The 20696-nt window shown below is 42.2% G+C and overlaps 1 protein-coding gene across 8 annotated transcripts in view; it reads right to left on the minus strand.

Annotated features, from left to right (window-relative positions):
* USP34 (ubiquitin specific peptidase 34) overlaps positions 1-20696 on the minus strand; it is a 1084964-nt gene that overhangs the window by 877470 nt on the left and 186798 nt on the right. Inside the window, exon 4 of one of the 8 annotated variants that reach the window (XM_033939085.1) lies at positions 3637-3773. The exons of the other annotated variants lie outside the window; for them this stretch is intronic. The gene's annotated coding sequence lies outside the window, so the exon portion shown is untranslated. The remainder of the gene's footprint in view (positions 1-3636; positions 3774-20696) is intronic. 8 annotated transcript variants of the gene reach the window in all.

The following is a 20696-nucleotide window of genomic DNA, read 5'->3' on the forward strand; positions in this document are numbered from 1 at the left end:
TTAAAACTACCTCCCTACCCAGAACCTGGGGAAGAGGGGGGGAGGAATAGCCATAACAAGAAATGCTTTCGAGCCCACCATCCTAGCCTCAAAATCCTCAACGGACCTCGAAATTCTTTCCTGTAAACGCCAGTCAGACCAGCTAGAAGATAACTTAATTATCACTCTATTTTACATCCCTCCCAAGAAATGGCCCACCGCCAAAGACAACTTCTCTGAATTCCTCCTCACTAACTCAATTAGAGGTCCCTACAACCTAAACATTCACCTAGACTAGGTCGATCGGAGTGACACTAAAGATTTACTTTCCCTCATCACCTCTCTAGACTTCTTCGTACCGACCCCTGAAAAAACCCACCATAAAGGTCACCAACTTGACCTAGCAACCTTCTCCTCCAAAGATCAACTCCACCCCAAGATTCTCTGGGAACTAGCCAGTTGGACAGATTCCCTATGGTCAGACCACCGACTATGCAACCTCCAACTTAACTGGCAAGCTAGACGTCACCCATCCTATCCCAAGCTGGGAAAAAGGACTAAGAAAATGATATCCACTAGAGGCTTTATCAACCCAATGGAATTCTGGTCACACTATGACCTCTCCTCCAACCCAGATCCCGACTCATTCACAGCTGACTCTTGGACCAACACAAGCACACAGATCCTAAACACAATGGCCCCCATTAAAAATAGGAAAATGAGAAACAAAACTACGGACGGTTTTGGATCAGTGAATTAGGATCAGTGAAACGGGAATTACAGAAACTCGAAAGACTTTGGCTGAAATCTGGTGACAGTAAAGAGAGAACAAATTGGAGAACAAAAGTAAAAGAATACAAAAAAACTTATAACTACCAAACGCACTAACTTCTACACACTAAAAATCGGCTCCCCTTACCCCAACATCAAAAATCTTTTCAAAATAGTCAACAACCTTTATGACATTCAGACCCTAACCCGTCCTACCTCAGAATTCCCTCCACCGGCCAATGCCCTAGCTGAGTTTTTCAACAGTAAAATCTCCAATCTGAGATCCTCCCTATCGGGCATCACAGCCAACCATCTGAACTACCCAGTTTCTCAGCCCTTTGACGAACCTAGAGAGGATCTTCTCTGGAACAACTTTACAATCCCAACCTGGCAACAATTCTGCATGCTCTATTCAAAATATGCCAATTCCCACTGCAAACTAGACTGTTGCCCACCTAACATAATGAAAGTTGCCCAGGTCACCTTCAAAGCCAAATTACATACTTGGCTCTCTTCCCTTTTACAATTAGGCACTTTTCCTGAGGACCTAGGCCAGATCCTAATCACCCCGATTGTAAAAACCCCCAAAGAACCCATCAACCTGACATCAAATTACAGACCCATTGCGAACATCCCCTTCTTTGCAAAGTTAATAGAAGGTATGGTCAACTAAGACTTAGTAACCTATCTGGACAAATTCAACATTCTAAACGACAACCAGTCAGGGTTCCGACCCAGTCACAGCACTGAAACTATTATTGCCTCTCTACTAGACTCCCTCCATTCCCTGTTCAGCCAGGGCACAAGTACACTAGTCCTTCAGTTCGACCTTAGTAGTGCCTTCGACTTAGTTGATCATACCATCCTCTTAGACTGTTTGGAGTCAATCGGTCTCTTGGGCAATGTTTTAAAATGGTTCCAGGGTTTCTTAAGTAAAAGATCATACCAAGTTTACAGTGACAATACACATTCCTTCAGCTGGGTAGACGCATATGGAGTCCCGCAAGGCTCTCCCCTATCCCCCACTCTGTTCAACATCTACCTGTCTGCACTAGGGAACCTATTGTAAAGCCTGAAAATCAAATTCTACATTTACGCTGACGACATTACCATAGTTTTTCCCCTAACCAGCGTAACTCCTGAGACAAAAAGTCACCTGGCATCTATCATTAAGCAAATCGAACTATGGATGTCCGACTTCAAATTGAAACTCAACTCAGATAAAACCAAATTCTTCCTCGCTAGTCCAAACGACAAAATCAAAGACTCATCAATCTCTTTGAACGGTCAAGTCTTTTCCATCACAGATTCCATAAAAATTCTAGGAGTGATGCTAGACCGCAACCTCACCTTTGAAACTCACACCGATTTACTAGTCAGAAAATGCTTCTCCGCCTTATGGAAACTAAGAACCATCAGAAAATAGTTCGATGCATCCTCATTCCACTTACTGGTGCAATACTCCATCCTGAGCTTACTCGACTACTGCAACATTATCTACCTGGGATCCATAAAAAAAAAAAACATTCAAAGACTACATATTATCCAAAATTCGGCAATTCAACTGATCTTTGGACTAAAAAAAATGGGAACACATAACTCCCTACTACCAAAAACTCCACTGGCTGCCCCAGGAAGCAAGAGTGCTATTCAAGTGTTCCTGTCTCTGTTTCAAATCCATTCTTGGTTCGGCCCCCTTATACGTGGTTCCCCATTTTACCTTAGATTGTTCATCCAGACCCACTCGCAGAGCTCATCTCTTCAGCCATCCAATTCTAAAGGCCTGCCGTTACAAAGGATACCTGAACAGAACTCTAGCCTTCCAAGCAGGTCATCTAAACGATTGGCTGAGCAACATTATCTCACGTTCCTCATCCTACCTAAACTTCAGAAAATTATTAAAAACTAATCTATTTAACCGATTTGTAGCATAAGACCCCTTACCCAACCCTTGCCCCCTAAGATCTCTTTTTTCTTTCCTTCCCGCTCTCCTTACATTTGACCCCTTATATTGAACTTGTTCCATGCTTACATATATTAATTGTATCTGTATCTGCTGATTGTACCCATTCGCTGATTGTCCAGCCCTTCTTTATTGTAAACCAACTCAAACTACTACGGCTTTGGCGGTATATAAGAAATAAAATTATTATTATTATTAAACTATCTATAGAAGGGAACCTACAATTGAGCTTTTCTCCCCAAACCTATCAAAGCTCAGAGCAAAATGATGTATACTTACCCAAAAATATGTTTTCTACTCTTCTCCTCTCAGAATGAGAATGTCCTCTTCCCTCTTTCTAGCCTCTCAGAAAGAATGCTAAATTGGACTTTTCCTCTCTTTATATAGATGTGATTTGTGGGAGACGTCTACAACAGACCCTTAAGTTACAGGAAAATATTTTAAAACCAACAGGAGGAAATATTTTTTCACTCAGAAATAGTTAAGCTCTGGAATGCATTGCCAGTGGTTGTGGTAAAAGCGGATAGCGTAGCTGGTTTTAAGAAAGGTTTGGACAATTTCCTGGAAGAAAAGTCCATAGTCTGTTATTGAAAAAGATATGGGGGAAGCCACTGCTTGCCCTGGATTGGTAGCATGGAACATCTAATTCAGGTGTTTCTATGCTCTATCATTAACTAGTTCTAAAATATGCTTTTATTTTTATTTTGTTAATGGAGACTAAGCCAGACCCTGCTCTGCTTGCCAGAAATCATCTTTAGCAGAAGGTTCAAACTTACAAAACTGTAGAACGATAAGTATTATCCTATGGAGACTAGCTAAGTAAAGTTTGCTCTTTTAAGATCTAAACTGTATAGAAGGAAACGTACAATTGAGCTTTTCACCCCAAACCTATCAAAGCTCAGAGTAAAATAACATATACTTACCCAAAGAAATGTCTTCTACTCTTCTTCTCTCAGAAAGAGTGTCCTCTTCCCTTTTCCGCTCCTCTCAGAAAGATTGGCCTGTCAGCTATAGACAGAGGTCTGTGTGTTCTCAATGCAGGCAAAGCGAAAGAAAAACACTGAGTACAAGAATCCCGAAGAAAAAAAGGATTAAAAACAATGAATAAAATAATAAGATAGGGAGAGCAGAACGAACACACTCCTGCAGGCATGCGTGCAGAAAGGATAAACTGTAGGTGGAGTTAAGAAGCTCTGTGAAGTACAGAAGAGGCACAGAGAAATTGGATTCTTTCTGCAGATAGCATGCAGCCATAGGGACACTACCCACTTGTCTAGAATGTTTCACCTATTGCAATGAAAGCACAGTTACTTACCTTAACAGATGTTATCCAGGGACAGCAGGCATATATTCTCACACATGGGTGACATCACCGATGGAGCCCTGGTACGGACCACTTTAAAAGTGCATTATCACTTTAAGTCTTTAGAAAGTTTGCAATAGCCCGCACTGCACATCTCCTCAGTTAAGATAAGCTAGCTAAGAAGCCAACCAGGTGAGGTGGGTGGATTGTGAGAATATCTGCCTGCTGTCTCTGGATAACACCTGTTACGGTAAGTAACTATGCTTTATCCCAGGACAAGCAGGTAGCATATTCTCGCACATGGGTGACCTCCAAGCTAACCAGACAGAATGGGATGGTGGGAGAGTTGGCCTTCAAGAAAAATAATTATTATACAAACTGGCCGAAGTGCCCATCCCGTCTGGAGAAAAAATTCCAGACAATGAGAGGCGATTGTGTGAACTGAGGACCAAGGGTAGCAGTACAGAAGTCCGTAAAAGGAGTAAATTCAAGGAAAACTACAGAAACTTCCCTAGCTCTGACTGTATGGGCTGTGATCTGACTCACCAGATGCAGACCAGGTTAAGCAAAACAGAACAAAATACAGGTAACCAAGCAGTAAGGATCTGGATTCTTAAGAACAAAATGTCCCAAAACTTGTTAGAATCAAAGGAGTCCTGGTGCTGTAAAAAGCCAAGCACACTTATAGACCAGAAAGGAAACGTTCTTCACCCCGTTCAATAGAAATTGTGATTGCTTGCCTAGAAGCACTGTATAGAGAGAAAAACTGTGAAGGATAAATCTGCCTCCAACACTTGTAACTCACTGACCCTCATGGCAGAAATGAGCAAGATAGGAAAAAATAAGTTTCCAGATGAAAAACTAAAGATGAGCTGTTACCATTGGCTGAAATGTAGGCTTCACCAACCTGAAAAGAAACCCCATGATGGTCCCAGACTACAGGTGAAAGTCGGAGAGGTAGTTTCACACTGAAATGGGTTTTCATGAATCTGAAGACCAAGGGGGGAGCAGAGAGAGGATGTTCTTCGATTGCATGCAAAAAGCTGAAACAAGCCGTAAGAAGTTTTCCCTCCACTAGCATGTGAAAAGCTAGAACAGTATTGAGAAAGATTTTATTTTATTTTATTTTTTATTAATCTTTATTGATTTTCAAACTTTGACAGTACCATACAATTAATTTAGATATAAACACTACAAAGAAGGCACTTTAAATACATAATTAATACATAAAAACAATCACTTCCCCCCTCCCCATAACTTGTTATCTTAATTAATCTTTATTCATTTTTAAAGCTCCCAGTAAGTATAACATATAATACAATCATTTATACTTAAATCACATTTAATATATCATCAAATTCTAAACTATATTGAATAATCCCTCTCCCTTGTATCCTAGTTATTCATAAGTAAGAGAAATCATAAAATATTCCCATTTCCCCACCCCGGATGTATATGTATCAAAGGGAAAAAAAATTAATGTTTATTCTATACAATACTTTCAATCTTTGCAATTTTTTTTAATGGCCCCCGAATAATCTGAAATTTAAAAAAAATTCCCTGCTGTATAGCAATTATAGCAAGAAAGGCAAACTTATCACTAAGTTTCCTGAATGGCCTGCTTCAATTGCAACCACTTATAATTTTGTGATTTATTAAGACCATATTTGTGTTGCAATTGTAAAAAGTCAAGCAGCTTACCATTAGAAATATCATCATCTAAAATACCTGCCTTCATCCAATATTTCCGAATGACCTTAAATCCGCCAATTTGAATCTTGGAGTTTAGCCATAGGGTCTGATACATTGATTTAAGTATTGAAATAGGTGTTAAGTTATTAACATATCTTAACGTTTTCCATGTATCTACTAATATTCTATTTTCTTTATATAACCTAGGCATTTTGATACCGAGAATGCCTAGGTTATACTGAGAAAGATTCTAATAGACAAAGGACAAAATCCAAACCATTCCAAATGACAAGAAGTGGATAGTTGAAAGCGGATAGATTCCGTACAAACGTAAGGAAGTTCTTCTTCACCCAGAGAGTGGTGGAAAACTGGAACGCTCTCCCGGAGTCTGTCATAGGGGACATGCTATATGCTGGAAGTGAAAACGGGAAACTGACAGGGGTGACGGTCAGTTTAGAAGAAGTATGCAGGCAGATTGATAGGCACAAGAGCGATAAATCCCTGGGAACAGATGGCATCCATATGAAAGGGACCATAGCTGAAATGAAAGGGACCATAGCTGAACTGCTTCAACTAATAGCCAATTTGTCGATCAAAACAGGAAAGATTCTGGAAGGTGGTGAATGTTACGCCGATCTTCAAAAAAGGTTTGAGGGGAGACTTGGGAAACTTCAGACCGGTGAGTCTGACCTCAGTACAGGGAAAGATGGTAGAGGACCGCATCATTGATCACCTTGATGGACACGGTCTGATGAGGACCAGCCAGCATGGTTTCAGCAAAGGCAGATCTTGCTTGACAAACTTGCTGCACTTCTTCGAGAGAGTGAACAGGCAAATAGATAAGGGCGAACCAGTCAACATTGTATATCAGAAGGCGTTTGACAAGGTTCCTCATGAACGACTAGTTCGGAAAATTGCGAGCCATGGAATCGAGGGTGAAATACTCACGTGGATTAAAAACAGGCTGGAGCATAGGAAACAGAGAGTGGGGGTAAATGGACAATACTCGGACTAGAAGAGCATCACCAGTGGGGTGCTGCATTGCTCGGTGCTTGAACCCGTGCTTTTCAACATCTTCATAAACGATCTGGACATAGGTACGACGAGCGAGGTGATAAAATTTGTGGATGATACGAACTTATTCAAAGTAGTGAAGATGCAGGGGGATTGCGAAGATCTACAATGTGACATAATCAGGCTCAAGGAATGGACTGCGACATGGAAAATGAGGTTCAACGTGGACAAGTGTAAAGTAATGCATGTTGGTAGAAAAAATCTCATGCACAAAGGATGTCTGAGGCGGTACTTTGAGAGACCTCCCAGGAAAGGGACTTGGGAATTCTGATCAACAAGTCGATGAAGCCATCCACGCAAGGAGCGGCAGCAACGGAAGGGGCGAACAGAATGCTAGGAATGATAAAGAAGGGGATCACGAACAGATCGGAGAAGGTTATCATGCCACTGTACCAGGCCATGTTGTGTCCTCACCTGGAGTACTGCATACAGCACTGGTCACCATACATGAAGAAGGACACAGTACTACTCGAAAGGATCCAGAGAAGCGCGACTAAGATGGTTAATGGGTTGGAGGAGCTGCCGTACAGCGAAAGATTAGAGAAACTGGGCCTCTTCTCCCTCGAACAGAGGAGATTGAGAGGGGACATGATCAAAACATTCAAGGTACTGAAGGGGATAGACTTAGTAGATAAGGACAGGTTGTTCACCCTCTCCAAGGTAGGGAGAACGAGAGGGCACTCTCTAAAGTTGAAAGGGAATAGATTCTGTACAAACGTAAGGAAGTTCTTCTTCACCCAGAAAGTGGTGGAAAACAAGAACGCTCTTCCAGAGTCTGTCTTGGGGAAAACACCCTCCAGGGATTCAAGACAAAGTTAGACAAGTTCCTGCGGAACAAGGATATGCGCTGGTAGGGCTAGCCTCAGTTAGGTCTTTGACCAAAGGGCCACCGCGTGAGCGGACTGCTGGGCATGATGGACCACTGGTCTGACCCAGCAGCGGCATTTCTTATGTTCTTATGATGATGAAAGACACCAGGAAGAAAACCTAACCCAAATTTGGTTATGACAACAATACAGTGAGGGGTTTTCATGGAAATCTTGCAAATAGGCTGAGAGATATGTACAGAAGAGGTAAGCATGAAAGAAACCCAGCTGCCAGGTGAAATGATTGCAGACTGAAACATAGAAAATGTCTATGCTAGTGATAAAGCAGATTCGACAAAAATGGCAGAGGTATTTGCTCCCTTGTGCTGAGAAAAAGAAGAAGGGGAAACCACTGCTATCTGAGCCATCCAGAAGCTAAGAGAAGCATGGTGGCTAACTCCTGTTGTAGATGGAATCCACAATGGGTCATTAAAAATGCTTATTGTAGAGCTCAGTATGCAAATCCAGAGCTTCTTCTCAACTCTCAAATCAAGACCAGCTCTGACAGACAAATCTGTGTCATTTCATTTTCTGACAAAGCGCATCAGGTGGCTCACATAATCAACATTGGCACATTTTACAGGTCCATCCAGCCTTCAGGGATCCTCCCCGTATTGCCTACTCTCGCCCTAAGAACTTAGGCAACTTGCTTACCTTGGCCCACTACTAACAGTAATCTGGTAAATGGAAGCCATAGTGCTTGTGAGCAGTGTAACATGTACCACAATTCTCTTTCGATCTATAGTTGGCGGCATCCTCAAACCCATCACGAGTATAAATTGGGTTATATATGTCATTGTGTGCCCCTGCCAGTTGTTGTATGTGGGACGCACCACCCAAAAAATCAAGACTAGATTATCGGAGCATAAGAGTAGACTTAACACTGGTACCTTATCTGCTCCCATGGTCCCTCACTGCATAGAAAAGGGCCCATGATTTTTATGATCTGTCTTGGTTTATCACTGAACAAATTCCAGGTGACTTTGCGGGTGATAAGTTGCCCACATTCAGTTACATGAGCAATTTTGGATCTTCCATTTTAATACTGTACAACCTCATGGCCTCAATGACAGCATTAAGTGGAACACTATACTGTGACTGTTTACGTCAGCTGGACTTCAATTGGTTCTTCTCATCATGACGTCTTCCTGCTCTGCTTTAAAGCATGCTGTGCGTGCAGCTCTGGTTATTTCCGCCCTCCTCTCAGCTTGCTCAGCGTTCTAACTGATCATCGATTCTGACGACGCTGGTTATTCTTTTGCCTCCAGTTTGGCAACGGGTTCCTGTTGAAGGGACTTTTTGTCTCCGAAACCTGGCTTGGTTGAACCTGATTTTTAGAATACACAGTGAATACACTTCTCCCTCCGTATTCGCTGTGATAGGGGATTGATCAACAGAACCGCAAATATAGAAAAACCGCAAATAACTTTTTCATATGTTATTCACTGTTTTCTATTAGAAACCATCGTGATTATGGTGAAACTGCAACTAACATGGTGGGAGACCTGGCCTGTTCCTAAAGGAGAGGCAAAACATGGTGAAGAAAGTGCTGGGAATCAGCGATTTTCTCTATAAATGCTTGGAATTAGCGATTTCTCTATGCAAGCTAAAAACCATGAATAATTGAAACCACAAATATGGAGGGAGAAGTGTATGTTCTCCTGTTTTGACCACAGACACTTGGATCAACTATTAAGCTAAGTCTGAGTTTATTACCTGCTGGAGTTGGCTGGGGGGTTCTCATAGCGGGATTCCCGCTTGTTTACAACACCTGTGTGATTTATAAAGTATTTTATATCACTGTTTAAGTTACTCACTACATTAGTTGTTTTGAGCACACATGAGGTGTCCAGTGATGGTGTGCCGGCACGGGTCGGTTAATCTGTGCCTTTCATGTTAAGCGCTGGAGGTCTTCTCCTATCGCTGACCTTACACACTGAGGACACCTCGTTTTACATATTTAAATTATAGATTAAATTATTTTTATTAGTGCTCAGGTGCTTTATCAAGAGGGTTCTCTCCCCTTTGAGAACTTATTTGACTTAAGCTGATTTTTGTAGTTTTTCTTTCTAAGTACCTATAGCGGTTACCATTTTGGGGATTGTTGTGTTGGATTGAGTAGTCTTCCCTCATGGATCCACCAGAGTGACAGCATATGCTATGTTTTTCAACCGATCAAGTGACATCATGTGTAACTAAAATTTCATTATTTCAAGAAGGCAATTCATCTGGGTCTCCGGACTACATTATTAATAAACACAATTGGTTAAATCTTCAAAGAGAACTTATTAAACTTGAACTGCACAGTATGAAACTAGTGGAGTATATTAAAAATCATTTCATTCCACATGGGTTAAGAATCCAGAAACCGCCGGGCATGTCTGTACATAAAGAGTCATTTTTACATAAATGGGCAGCAATACTTAAAAAGTGCTCGTTAGATTTGATGATGTTAATTGTAGACACCATTCAAGAATCCACACAAGAAATTATGACTCAATCTGAAGCACTACACCTCAAATTAACATCTGATCCAGTGATGTCTCCTTTATTTACTCAAAATATGTCCGAGATGCAACAATCTTTAGATCAGTTTCGTGGGAAGATCAAACAAGGGAAAATTAGGAAATATCACTGCGATACTAATGATTATGCCTCCGGCAACATATATAAATGGATTAACAAGGGTGGTTCTACTAACACAAACAACGCTGCAGCTTACTCTACCTATGGCAGATCATCCCATAGTGAGTCTAGTGGTAGAAGCTCCCGTTCTAGATCTCCTCATTTTTTAGGTTGAGGCAACAGGGGAGCTCCCAGAAAGAGAGGATGGGGCCTTCGAGGACCCCTAGATCGCAATCAGGCTCAGGGGTACAATCAACCTCAGACCCAGTATCAAATACAGATGAATCAGCAGTAATTAATATCTCAGGATCCACATTAATATCTACACAAATTCAAATACTTAATAAAGGTTTTTCTTTTGTATCTACCGCCTCGTTGGATCAGTTCACGGCTCACAGAGATGTGGTACGGTTCACCAGAAATTTGAAAATTAAGCTCTTTTTTCTACCAGGGAGGCAACCAGAGATCCTTCATTATTTCACATTAAATCTTGTTGGGTACCCCCTGGACCCATGGACCCTAACATTACAGGAATATTTCCACACGGACATAACAAACATAAGGTATGGAGGGCTATGTACGTCAATGCCCACAGTTTGAGCAACAAGATTCTGGAATTAGAAACGGAAATAAAGAATGCCGACCTAGATGTGGTGGCGATATCCGAGACCTGGCTCACGGACTCCCATGGGTGGGACATGGCCATACCGGCTTACAACTTACTCCGTCGGGATAGAGAGGGCAAAATGGGAGGAAGGGTAGCTCTTTATACTAAAGAAGACATTAAAGTTAACAGAATTGCAGATGTCAGGTACACCGGGGAATCCCTCTGGGTGAATTTGGCCAGGGGGAAGGACAAATGCCTGTATCTTGGCATAATATACAGACCTCCAAGACAACAGGATAACCTAGATATTGAATTAATCAAAGACATAGAGAATATCACTCTTTGTGGGGACACAGTATTATTAGGAGACTTCAATAAGCCTGATGTGAATTGGAACAATCTTACCTCTGTGACCGGCAGCAGCAGAAGGCTATTAACCTCTATAAAGGGAGCAAGACTCAGGCAAATGGTACTGGAGCCCACTGAGGAACAGGCGATACTGGACCTGATATTTACCAACGGAGAAAGCATCACAGAGGTCTGGGTAGGCGACACGTTGGCCTCCAGTGACCACAACATGGTATGGTTTAACCTCAGGAAAGGTTTCACTAAATCAATCACACTAACCAAGGTCCTCAAATTTAAGGACATAAACTTCAAAAGCATGGGAGACTTCATCCATCAGGCGCTGCAAAACCAAGTAGAAATAGACAATGTAGAGGTAATGTGGTCAACTCTGAAAACAACCATACACGAAGCAACCAACTGCTATATAAAATCAGTTAGTAAACGGCGCAGAAACAATAAACCACAGTGGTTCTCTGCGGAGATCTCAGACCTCATAAAAAAGAAGAAAAGAGCATTCATCTCCTACAAACAATCAGGAAAGCAGGAAATCTAGGGAAGACTATCTGGCCAAGTCAAAAGCAGTCAAAACAGCAGTCAGAGAGGCCAAATTTCGAATGGAGGAGAATCTAGCGAAGAACATCAAAAAGGGCAATAAATCCTTCTTCAGGTATATTAGTGACAGAAACAGAAACACAGATGGGATAGTACATCTTAAGAAACCTGATGGGAACTATGTAGAATCGGACTCCGATAAAGCCAAAATCTTAAATGAATACTTCTGCTCAGTCTTCACTTGCGAGGCGTCGGGATCCGGCCCTCAGCTGCAGACAAGGGAAAGCACGGAAGACCCATTTCAAAATTTCAAGTTTACGCCCAGCAGTGTCTACTATGAGCTATCAAGACTCAAGATTAACAAAACTATGGGACCAGACAAACTACACCCCAGGGTGCTTAGGGAGTTGAGTGACGTCCTGGCGGAACCATTATCTGCACTTTTCAATCTTTCCCTAGGTACAGGAAGAGTCCCGTTGGACTGGAAAACGGCTAACGTCATCCCGCTCCACAAAAAGGGATGCAAGACGGAGGTGATCAGCGGAGTGCCGCAGGGCTTGGTCTTGGGCCCAATTCTATTCAACATCTTCGTAAGCGACTTGGCTAAGGGTGTTCGAGGTAAAATTACGTTATTCACCGTTGTCGCCAAACTATGCAACATAGTGGGCAAGAGCACAACAGACAAAAGCACGGTGCCTGACAAAGGCTCAATACACGACAGTATGACACATGACCTACTCCTACTGGAGCATTGGTCCAGGACCTGGCAACTAAGTGTCAATGCCAAAAAATGCAAGGTCATGCACCTTGGCAGCAAAAATCCATGCGCGTCTTACACCCTAAATAGTGAGACCCTAGCAAGGACTGTAGCAGAACGAGACTTGGGGGTGATCATTAGTGAAGACATGAAGTCTGCCAATCAAGTGGAGAAAGCTTCATCCAAAGCTAGACAAATCATAGGTTGTATCCGTAGGAGCTTCGTCAGCCATAAGCCCGAGGTCATAATGCCTTTATACAGATCCATGGTGAGACCCCATCTGGAATACTGTGTACAATTCTGGAGGCCACATTACCACAAAGATGTGCGGAGAGTTGTCAGTTCAGAGAATGGCCACCCGGATGGTCTCAGGATTCAAGGGTCTACCGTATGAGGAACGGCTGGATAAGTTGCAGCTATACTCACTCGAGGAACGCAGAGAGAGGGGAGACATGATCGAGACGTTCAAATATGTCACGGGCCATATCGAGGTGGAGGAAGATATCTTTTTTCTTAAAGGTCCCACGGCAACAAGAGGGCATCCGTTGAAACTCAGGGGTGGGAAATTTCATGGTGACACCAGAAAATATTTCTTCACCAAAAGAGTGGTTGATCGCTGGAATAGTCTTCCACTAGAGGTAATTGAGGCCAGCAGCATGCCAGATTTTAAGAAAAAATGGGATTGGCACGTGGGATCTCTTCACGGAGGGAGTTAGGGGGTGGGACATTGGTATGGGCAGACTAGATGGGCCGTGGCCCTTTTCTGCCATCAGTTTCTATGTTTTTTGTGATTTGGTCCTTAGAGATATTGATCAATTGGTGATTACCAACAGTCACTGCAAATACTCCAACATGACCCGTGTCCAACATGCTACCTTACAAACATTACGAACTGACTCTAATCTAATCATCAAACCCGCTGATAAGGGTGGAGTTGTGGTAGTTCAGTCTAAGGCTCAATATTTGGCTCAGATTCACGCACACATTTCCAATACGGCCTGGTATACTAAATTGGAATCTGATCTGGCTCCTGTTTTGCACTTAACCATCATGAATATAGTTTCTACTACTTTGACTGATAATTTGATTTCCAAGGAGAAGCTAAATTTTTGACTCAAACTCCCAGCCATACTCACAGGTTTTACACGGTTCCTAAAATACATAAGACATTGCATAATCCCCCAGGCAGACCTATTGTGTCTCTCCAGGGGACTATATTGGAACCCCTTTCTAAAATGGACCATTTTTTTAAAACCCAAGGTAGCTAAGACCAAGTCCTTTGTGCTGGATACCACGCATTTTCTGAACCAAATTAGATCTGTCAATATACAACAATCAGACCTATTGGTAACTCTTGATTTGGAAGCGCTTTACAGTAACATTCCCCAACATGATGACCTTGAAATTGTGGACCAAACATTTTCCCTTTTACCTCAGGATGCCCGCATACCCAAGTCTTTTTTAAGGGTATAGATAAGAATAGAGGTAGATTATAGGGGTAGGTTTAAATGGTAAGCTATAAAATTAGTCAGGGACCACTGCTCAGGCAATGGGCCGCCGTGGGTGCGGACCGCTGGGAGGGATGGACCTATGGTCTGCCTCAGCTGAGGCAACTCTTATGTTCTTATGTACTTTGTCCTCTTTGGTTTAAAAAAAAAAAATTGAGGCCCAAGGTGAATTCTATCTTCAAACCCATGGAGTGGCCATGGGCACTGCAATGACTCCTAGTGTTGCTAATCTGTACGTCACCGCTTTTGAGGAAAAACATTTGTATACCTCTCCTTGGTTTGCATCTATCTCTTTATGGTTGAGGTATACTGATGATATGTTCCTCATTTGGTCTGAGTCTGTCGAAAAGTTCCAACAATTCCTTACATAGTCGAATTCATTGGACAGACACTAAAATTCACTGCTGTGATTGATAACACCATGACATACTTGGATACTGTGGTCACTAAAACTTCCACAATTTGACAACTACGGTTCACAGGAAAAGCACTGACCGTAATATGTATCTTCACTATTCCAGATGCCATGCTAGCAGGCTAAAACAATCTTTGCCGGTGAGCCAGTTCCTCAGAATTCGTCGTATCTGCTTTACAACTGCTGAGTTTAAAGTGCAGGCTAGAATACTGACTCGGCGATTTAGGGCTAGAGGTTATCTACAATGGCTCATTAAAAATGCTTATTGTAGAGCTCAGTATGCAAATCTGGAGCTCCTTCTCAATTCTCAAATCAAGACCAGCTCTGACAGACAAATCTGTCTCATTTCATTTTCTGACAAAGCGCATCAGGTGGCTCGAATAGTCAATCAACATTGGCACATTTTGCAGGTTCATCCAGCCTTCAGGGATCCTCCCAGTATTGCCTACTCTCGCCCTAAGAATTTAGGCAACTTGCTTACCTTGGCCCCCCACTAACAGTAATCTGGTAAATGGAAGCCATAGTGCTTGTGGGCAGTGTAACATGTACCGCAATAATCTTTCAATCTCTAGTTGGCAGCTTCCTCAAACCCATCGCGAGTATAAATTGAGGCAGTGTACCAACTGTTTGTCTCAATGGGTTATATACGTCATCGTGTGCCCCTGCCAGTTGTTATATGTGGGACACACCACCCAAAAAATCAAGACTAGATTATTGGAGCATAAGAGTAAACTTATCTGCTCCCATGGTCCCTCACTGCATAGAAAAGGGCCATGATTTTTATGATCCGTCTTGGTTTATCATTGAACAAATTCCAGGTGACTTTGTGGGTGATAAAGTTGCCAGCATTCAGTTACGTGAGCAATTTTGGATCTTCCATTTTAATTCTGTACAACCTCATGGCCTCAATGACAGCATTGAGTGGAACACTATATATACTGTGACTGTTTACGTCAGCTGGACTTCAATTGGTTCTTCTCATCATGAGGTCTTCCTGCTCTGCTTTAAAGCATGCTGCGCGTGTGGCTCTGGTTAGCTCCGCCCTCCTCTCAGCTTGCTCGGCGTTCTAACTGATCGTCGATTCTGACGACGCTGGTTATTCTTTTGCCTCCAGTTTGGCAACAGGTTCCTGATGAAGGGACTTTTTGTCTCCAAAACCTGGCTTGGTTGAACCTGATTTTCAGGATGCACAGTGAATATGGATCAACTATTAAGCTAAGTCTGAGTTTATTACCTGCTGGCTTTGGCTGGGGGGTTCTCATAGCAGGATTCCCGCTTGTTTATATCACCTTTGTGATTTATAAAGTATTTTATATCACTGTTTAAGTTACTCACTACATTAGTTGTTTTGAGCACACGTGAGGTATCCAGTGATGGTGTGCGGGCATGGGTTGGTTAATCTGTGCCTTTCATATTAAGCGCTGGAGGTCTTCTCCTATCGTTGACCCTACACACTGAGGACACCCCGTTTCACATATTTAAATTATTTTTATTAGTGCTCAGGTGCTTTATCAAGAGGGTTCTCTCCCCTTTGAGAACTTATTTGATTTAAGCTGCTTTTTGTAGTTTTCTTTCTAAGTAGATGGAACAAAAACATCAACGGGAAAAGAGGATGGAACACATAGAAAGAAGCATGCTCATCCAATCTATGAAAAAAAAGCCTGTCGTTCAGACAATGCAATGAGTATAGTCTGAAACAAAATTGGGGAGGCTTAAAATTGGTGTGAGTCACCAAGAAATCCACCTGTGAAGAGCTCCATTGAACTTAAAAGTAAGGAGAGCTGCAGAGCTAGGAGTCCATTGGTTAGGGTGAATAATTATGCTCCCCTGGAAAAACAATCGTCAAGATAATGAGGCAAGAAATTGTCCAAAGCCAAATTTTTTGTGTTTACAGAGTTCACGGGTAGTTGATTGCCAGGACTCAAGAAATGTTAAAAAAACATTAAAAGAAAAATAGAAAACCTAAGGTGATATGAAAAAGTGTGCTCCTTGAAGGAGTAAAGTTCTTGGTTTCGAAGGACATCCAGTTGTGGGTCCCAGGTATAAGGAGATGGATCGTCAACATCACTCCTTGAAGAGGAAAGTGCATAAAAACAGAGACCTCCCAAGAGTACAGAGGAGGTCATACAGCATGTAAGCAACTGCTGAATAGAAGATGGAATAAAAAGACGCTGTTGCTAAATAGCAAGGGTCCACTGAGAAGTATTAAGTCTTGCTCGTAGTGTTCCATGTCACATGGAAGCCATGTGGCCTCAGAAACCTTCATCTGCCTTGCAGAAAATGTTCAAATTTGAAACAGGTGGATATAGAGGCACAGGAGAGCAAGTTCAGAAGAAGAAATGTTCTCAGTAGAGAAGAGCCCAAAGCCTGAAAAACTTTGTTAGAGTCACTGCTGAAATTGAAGAATAGTAGTCGTACCAGAAAAGAAAATCCGAAGACGACAAGAATAGAGTGTTGGTGCCACAAAACGCAAGCACTCCTTCTCAATATTGGGAAAAATGAGAGGCCATAAGAAGGCCTGCTAGTGCAAACTGTGCTAGGTGACTGAAAAGCGCAAGCACATACGAGAAGCCAGAAGGAATGACAGAAAATAACAGGCTTCCTTGAAACCCAGAGAGCTGAGACTCGGGAAGGGTAAAAATACTACACCTGGGTGCGAAAACAACAATGTAACCGAAAGGTGTGAAAACCAATTGAGTGGGAAAGGAGAAAAAACTCTAGACCCCTAGAACTCAAGGATGTTAAGAGCCGGATAGTGGCAGAAAGACAAAAGGTCACAACGCCAAAAGGCTAAGGGGCCCAAAACTGAAAAGAGGGCAATGGAAGGAAAAAATACAGATATACCCCTCAAGCTAGTAAAAGAAGGAAAAATGCTGCAATCAAAAACAGGAGAAGAAAAAATATCCTAAAAAGGATTGAGCGACCTCCTCCTCCCCTACAGCCACTCCCAAACCTTCGGCATGAAGTAAAAAGGGATGTAGAAAACTGTGGGATAGTCTGGATGCTTACACTCAATCTAAGGAAAAGGGCATAAACATTCAACAAACTACTCAAAATATACCTCAGATGGAACAACCCGGAGTCTTTCGAGACACTGCAAGGCCACACTCACACCCCACCACATTCTAAAAAATTCCAAATAAACTCAACAACCAAGACACATAAAAAAGTGGAGAAAAAGCCTCAGTTAAGCTTCATATGGTAAGAAACACCACGTGTGTGTCTTAGATATAGCAAAATAGCTGTGGTGAAGAAATGAGGCACAGTAGCAGCCCCCCAAAAAAAACACCCTGCAAACGCACGCCACAGCTATTTTGCTATATCTAAGACACACACGTGGCGTTTTTTGCCATATGAAGCTTAACTGAGGCTTTTTCTCTACTTTTTATGTGTGTCTTGGTTGTTGAGTTTATTTGGAATTTTTCAGTGTGGTGGGGTGTGAGTGTGGCCTTGCAGTGTCTCGAAAAAACCCGGGTTGTTCCATTTGGGGTATATTTTGAATAGTTTGTTGATAATCTGGATGCTCCCAAGCAGACACCCTCCAACATTAGTGGAACAATGGAAGAGCAGTGAGGAACAAATACAACTGGTTGATCCTGGATCGCAGCAAAACAAGGGAATAGCTGTAGTGACGGGGAGACTAACTAATAGGCTCTCCCCCCTTGTTAGTTCCCACCAGACAGAAAAATGTTCATTGATGCTTCTGGTAGTAATAATATGGAAGTACTGAGAAGGCAGAGTCAAGCAATAGAAGACGACACTGTGTACAAAATCATTTTATTCAAGTAGGAATGTCAGCTCTTCTTCCATAGCAACACCGAAAAGAAGTCTTAGTTTTGAGGATATGCTCTGAAGGAACACATCAAAAAGGCTGAAAGACTGATGATAAACAGCTTGAAGCACTGAGTGGAATGTTGCCTTAACCACCTAGAACAGGGGTCTCAAGTTACCTTCTTGAGGGCCGCAATCCAGTCGGGTTTTCAGGATTTCCCCAATGAATATGCATGAGATCTACGTGCATGCACTGCTTTCAATGCATATTTATTGGGGAAATCCTGACTGGATTGCGGCCCTCAAGGAGGGACTTTGAGATCCCTGACCTAGAATGAGAAGGAGCAGATGTATACACACTAGTGCCTGAAGACTTCTTCAAGATATATTGTCACTTACTTAAACAGCATGATGCAACACCGGAGGCAGGCGGTACTGCTGGTGTCAACATATGCGGTGTCGCAGAGATCAGCGTCGGAGTCGATAGCGACATCAAGCAGTCTTTCCTGAAAAAGTCCAAGGAAAAGAAAGACACCAAAGTTGACGTCACTGGATCCTGCGGTGTCGAGACTTCAGCCCCACACATTCAGTGTAGGGGAAGTCAAAACAACTGTGTCAACTTCCAGGATGACAAAAGTCCGTTGATGGAGAAAAAATAAAGATCCTTTTCTTCTTTCTTTTAGCAACAAAATTGAAGACGGCGCAGTGGTTTCAAAAGAAGCTGGAACACAGCGTTGCTTGAAGAAACTCATTCAGCAGCCTGACATGGAGGAGAAACAGCAGCCCAGGAAAATTGAAGTCGGAGGCTGAAGTGAACAAGTAGGCCCCAAAGAGTTAAACTTGAAGTTGAGCTAAATTTAAGAGAGCTTTCTTTTTTTTTAAAGAAGAAAACACCAAAGAAAAAAAAAAAGGGAAAAACTGACTAAAAGTCGCAAGAGCGGGAAGGCAAGAAAAAGTTTAACAATCGTTAAACCATATCTTCTTAGCTTGAGGCGACGCTCACCCTGCGTGGGAAGGCACTCGTGCATGCGCGGTGTGGGCTATCGCCAACTTAAAGTGGCAATGAACCTTTAAAGTGGTCCGTACCGGGGCTCCGTCGGTGAAACCACCCATGTGTGAGAATATACTGCCTGCTTGTCCTGAGATAATAACTTTTTTTTTTTTTTTTTTTTAAATAGGTGAACATTTCTCAAAGAATATCACTCCCTTAATAAATTAACAATAAACATACTTAAAAGTAACATAAGAAAATAAGTAAAGCTATGCTGAGTCAGACCAAGGTTCATCAAGCCTAGCATTCTCTCTCCAATAGCAGCCAGTCCAGGTACTATAAACCTGGAAGATACGAAGAAACAGGTCGATTTTCATAACTCATTTCCTTAGAGAGTCTTGGGAGAGCAATTGCTCATCAGTTAATTATTTTTCACAGCCTCTTCCTCCAGGATTTCTCCAAGCTTCTTTTGAACCCCCTTCCTATGTTAAGCCACCTTGATCATATCATGTGACAACAATTCCCACAGCTAATTATCCAGTACAAGCCATAAAAAAATTAATTCTGTGATTTATTTTCAATCTGTTGGCTATTAGTTTAATGGCATGTCTTCTTGATTTAGTGTTCTTTGTGAGGTTCTCAGAACACAAGAATGGAAAAATTAAAATATTCAATCACTTTGAATGATCAAATATTTTGAATAAATATAAAAGTACTCAGAGGCACCAGCTCTCTTACTCAATATTGCAGTGTATTGCAAACTGTGTGCCATGGCACATGCTAAGGCAGATTGCAGGTGCGCCGCGAGACACCATCAAGGAGGAAAGGCACCAGCACTGGCTGACTGCTTACATTACAGGACATGCCTCTTGCAGCAAGGCACATCCTGTAGGCAGTCAGCCAGCACCGATGACTCTCCTCCTCTCCCCGCATCTCCACTCCTCCAGGATCACCCACTGAAAGTGACAGGTTCAGGGTTGTGCATGATGTCATCGTGTCGACATCCACACACTTCTGGAAGCCTTCCAGCTTCAGCACAGAGTTTAGTGTGCCCCGGCGCCTAAGATTGCTGGACACTGCAATATTAGATACAGGACCTTGCAATTGCAACCTGCTACTATCTTAACATTGTCTATCCCTCCCCTTCTCTTTTACACTACAATTACATCATATATAGTATGCAGACAGCTTAAGAATTACCCGTCCTTTTATTAAAGCACACTAACTGATTTAGCGCGCCAAATGTTAAGGCACCCTTAGAATATAATGGATGCCTTTGCATTTAGTCACCCTAATCTTTAGCATGTGCTAAATCGGTTAACGTGCCTTAATAAAAGGATCCCTAAATGAATTTATACTACTTAAGCCCAGTATAAATATATATTTTCTTCACTGATCTGAGGCGGCTAGCTCTCAAAAACTTGTGAAAAGTATATTAGTCTAGTAAAATATGATCACCTACAATTTGTTTGAC

Source organism: Geotrypetes seraphini, chromosome 3 (assembly GCF_902459505.1).
Source record: "Geotrypetes seraphini chromosome 3, aGeoSer1.1, whole genome shotgun sequence".
NCBI lineage: Eukaryota > Metazoa > Chordata > Amphibia > Gymnophiona > Dermophiidae > Geotrypetes > Geotrypetes seraphini.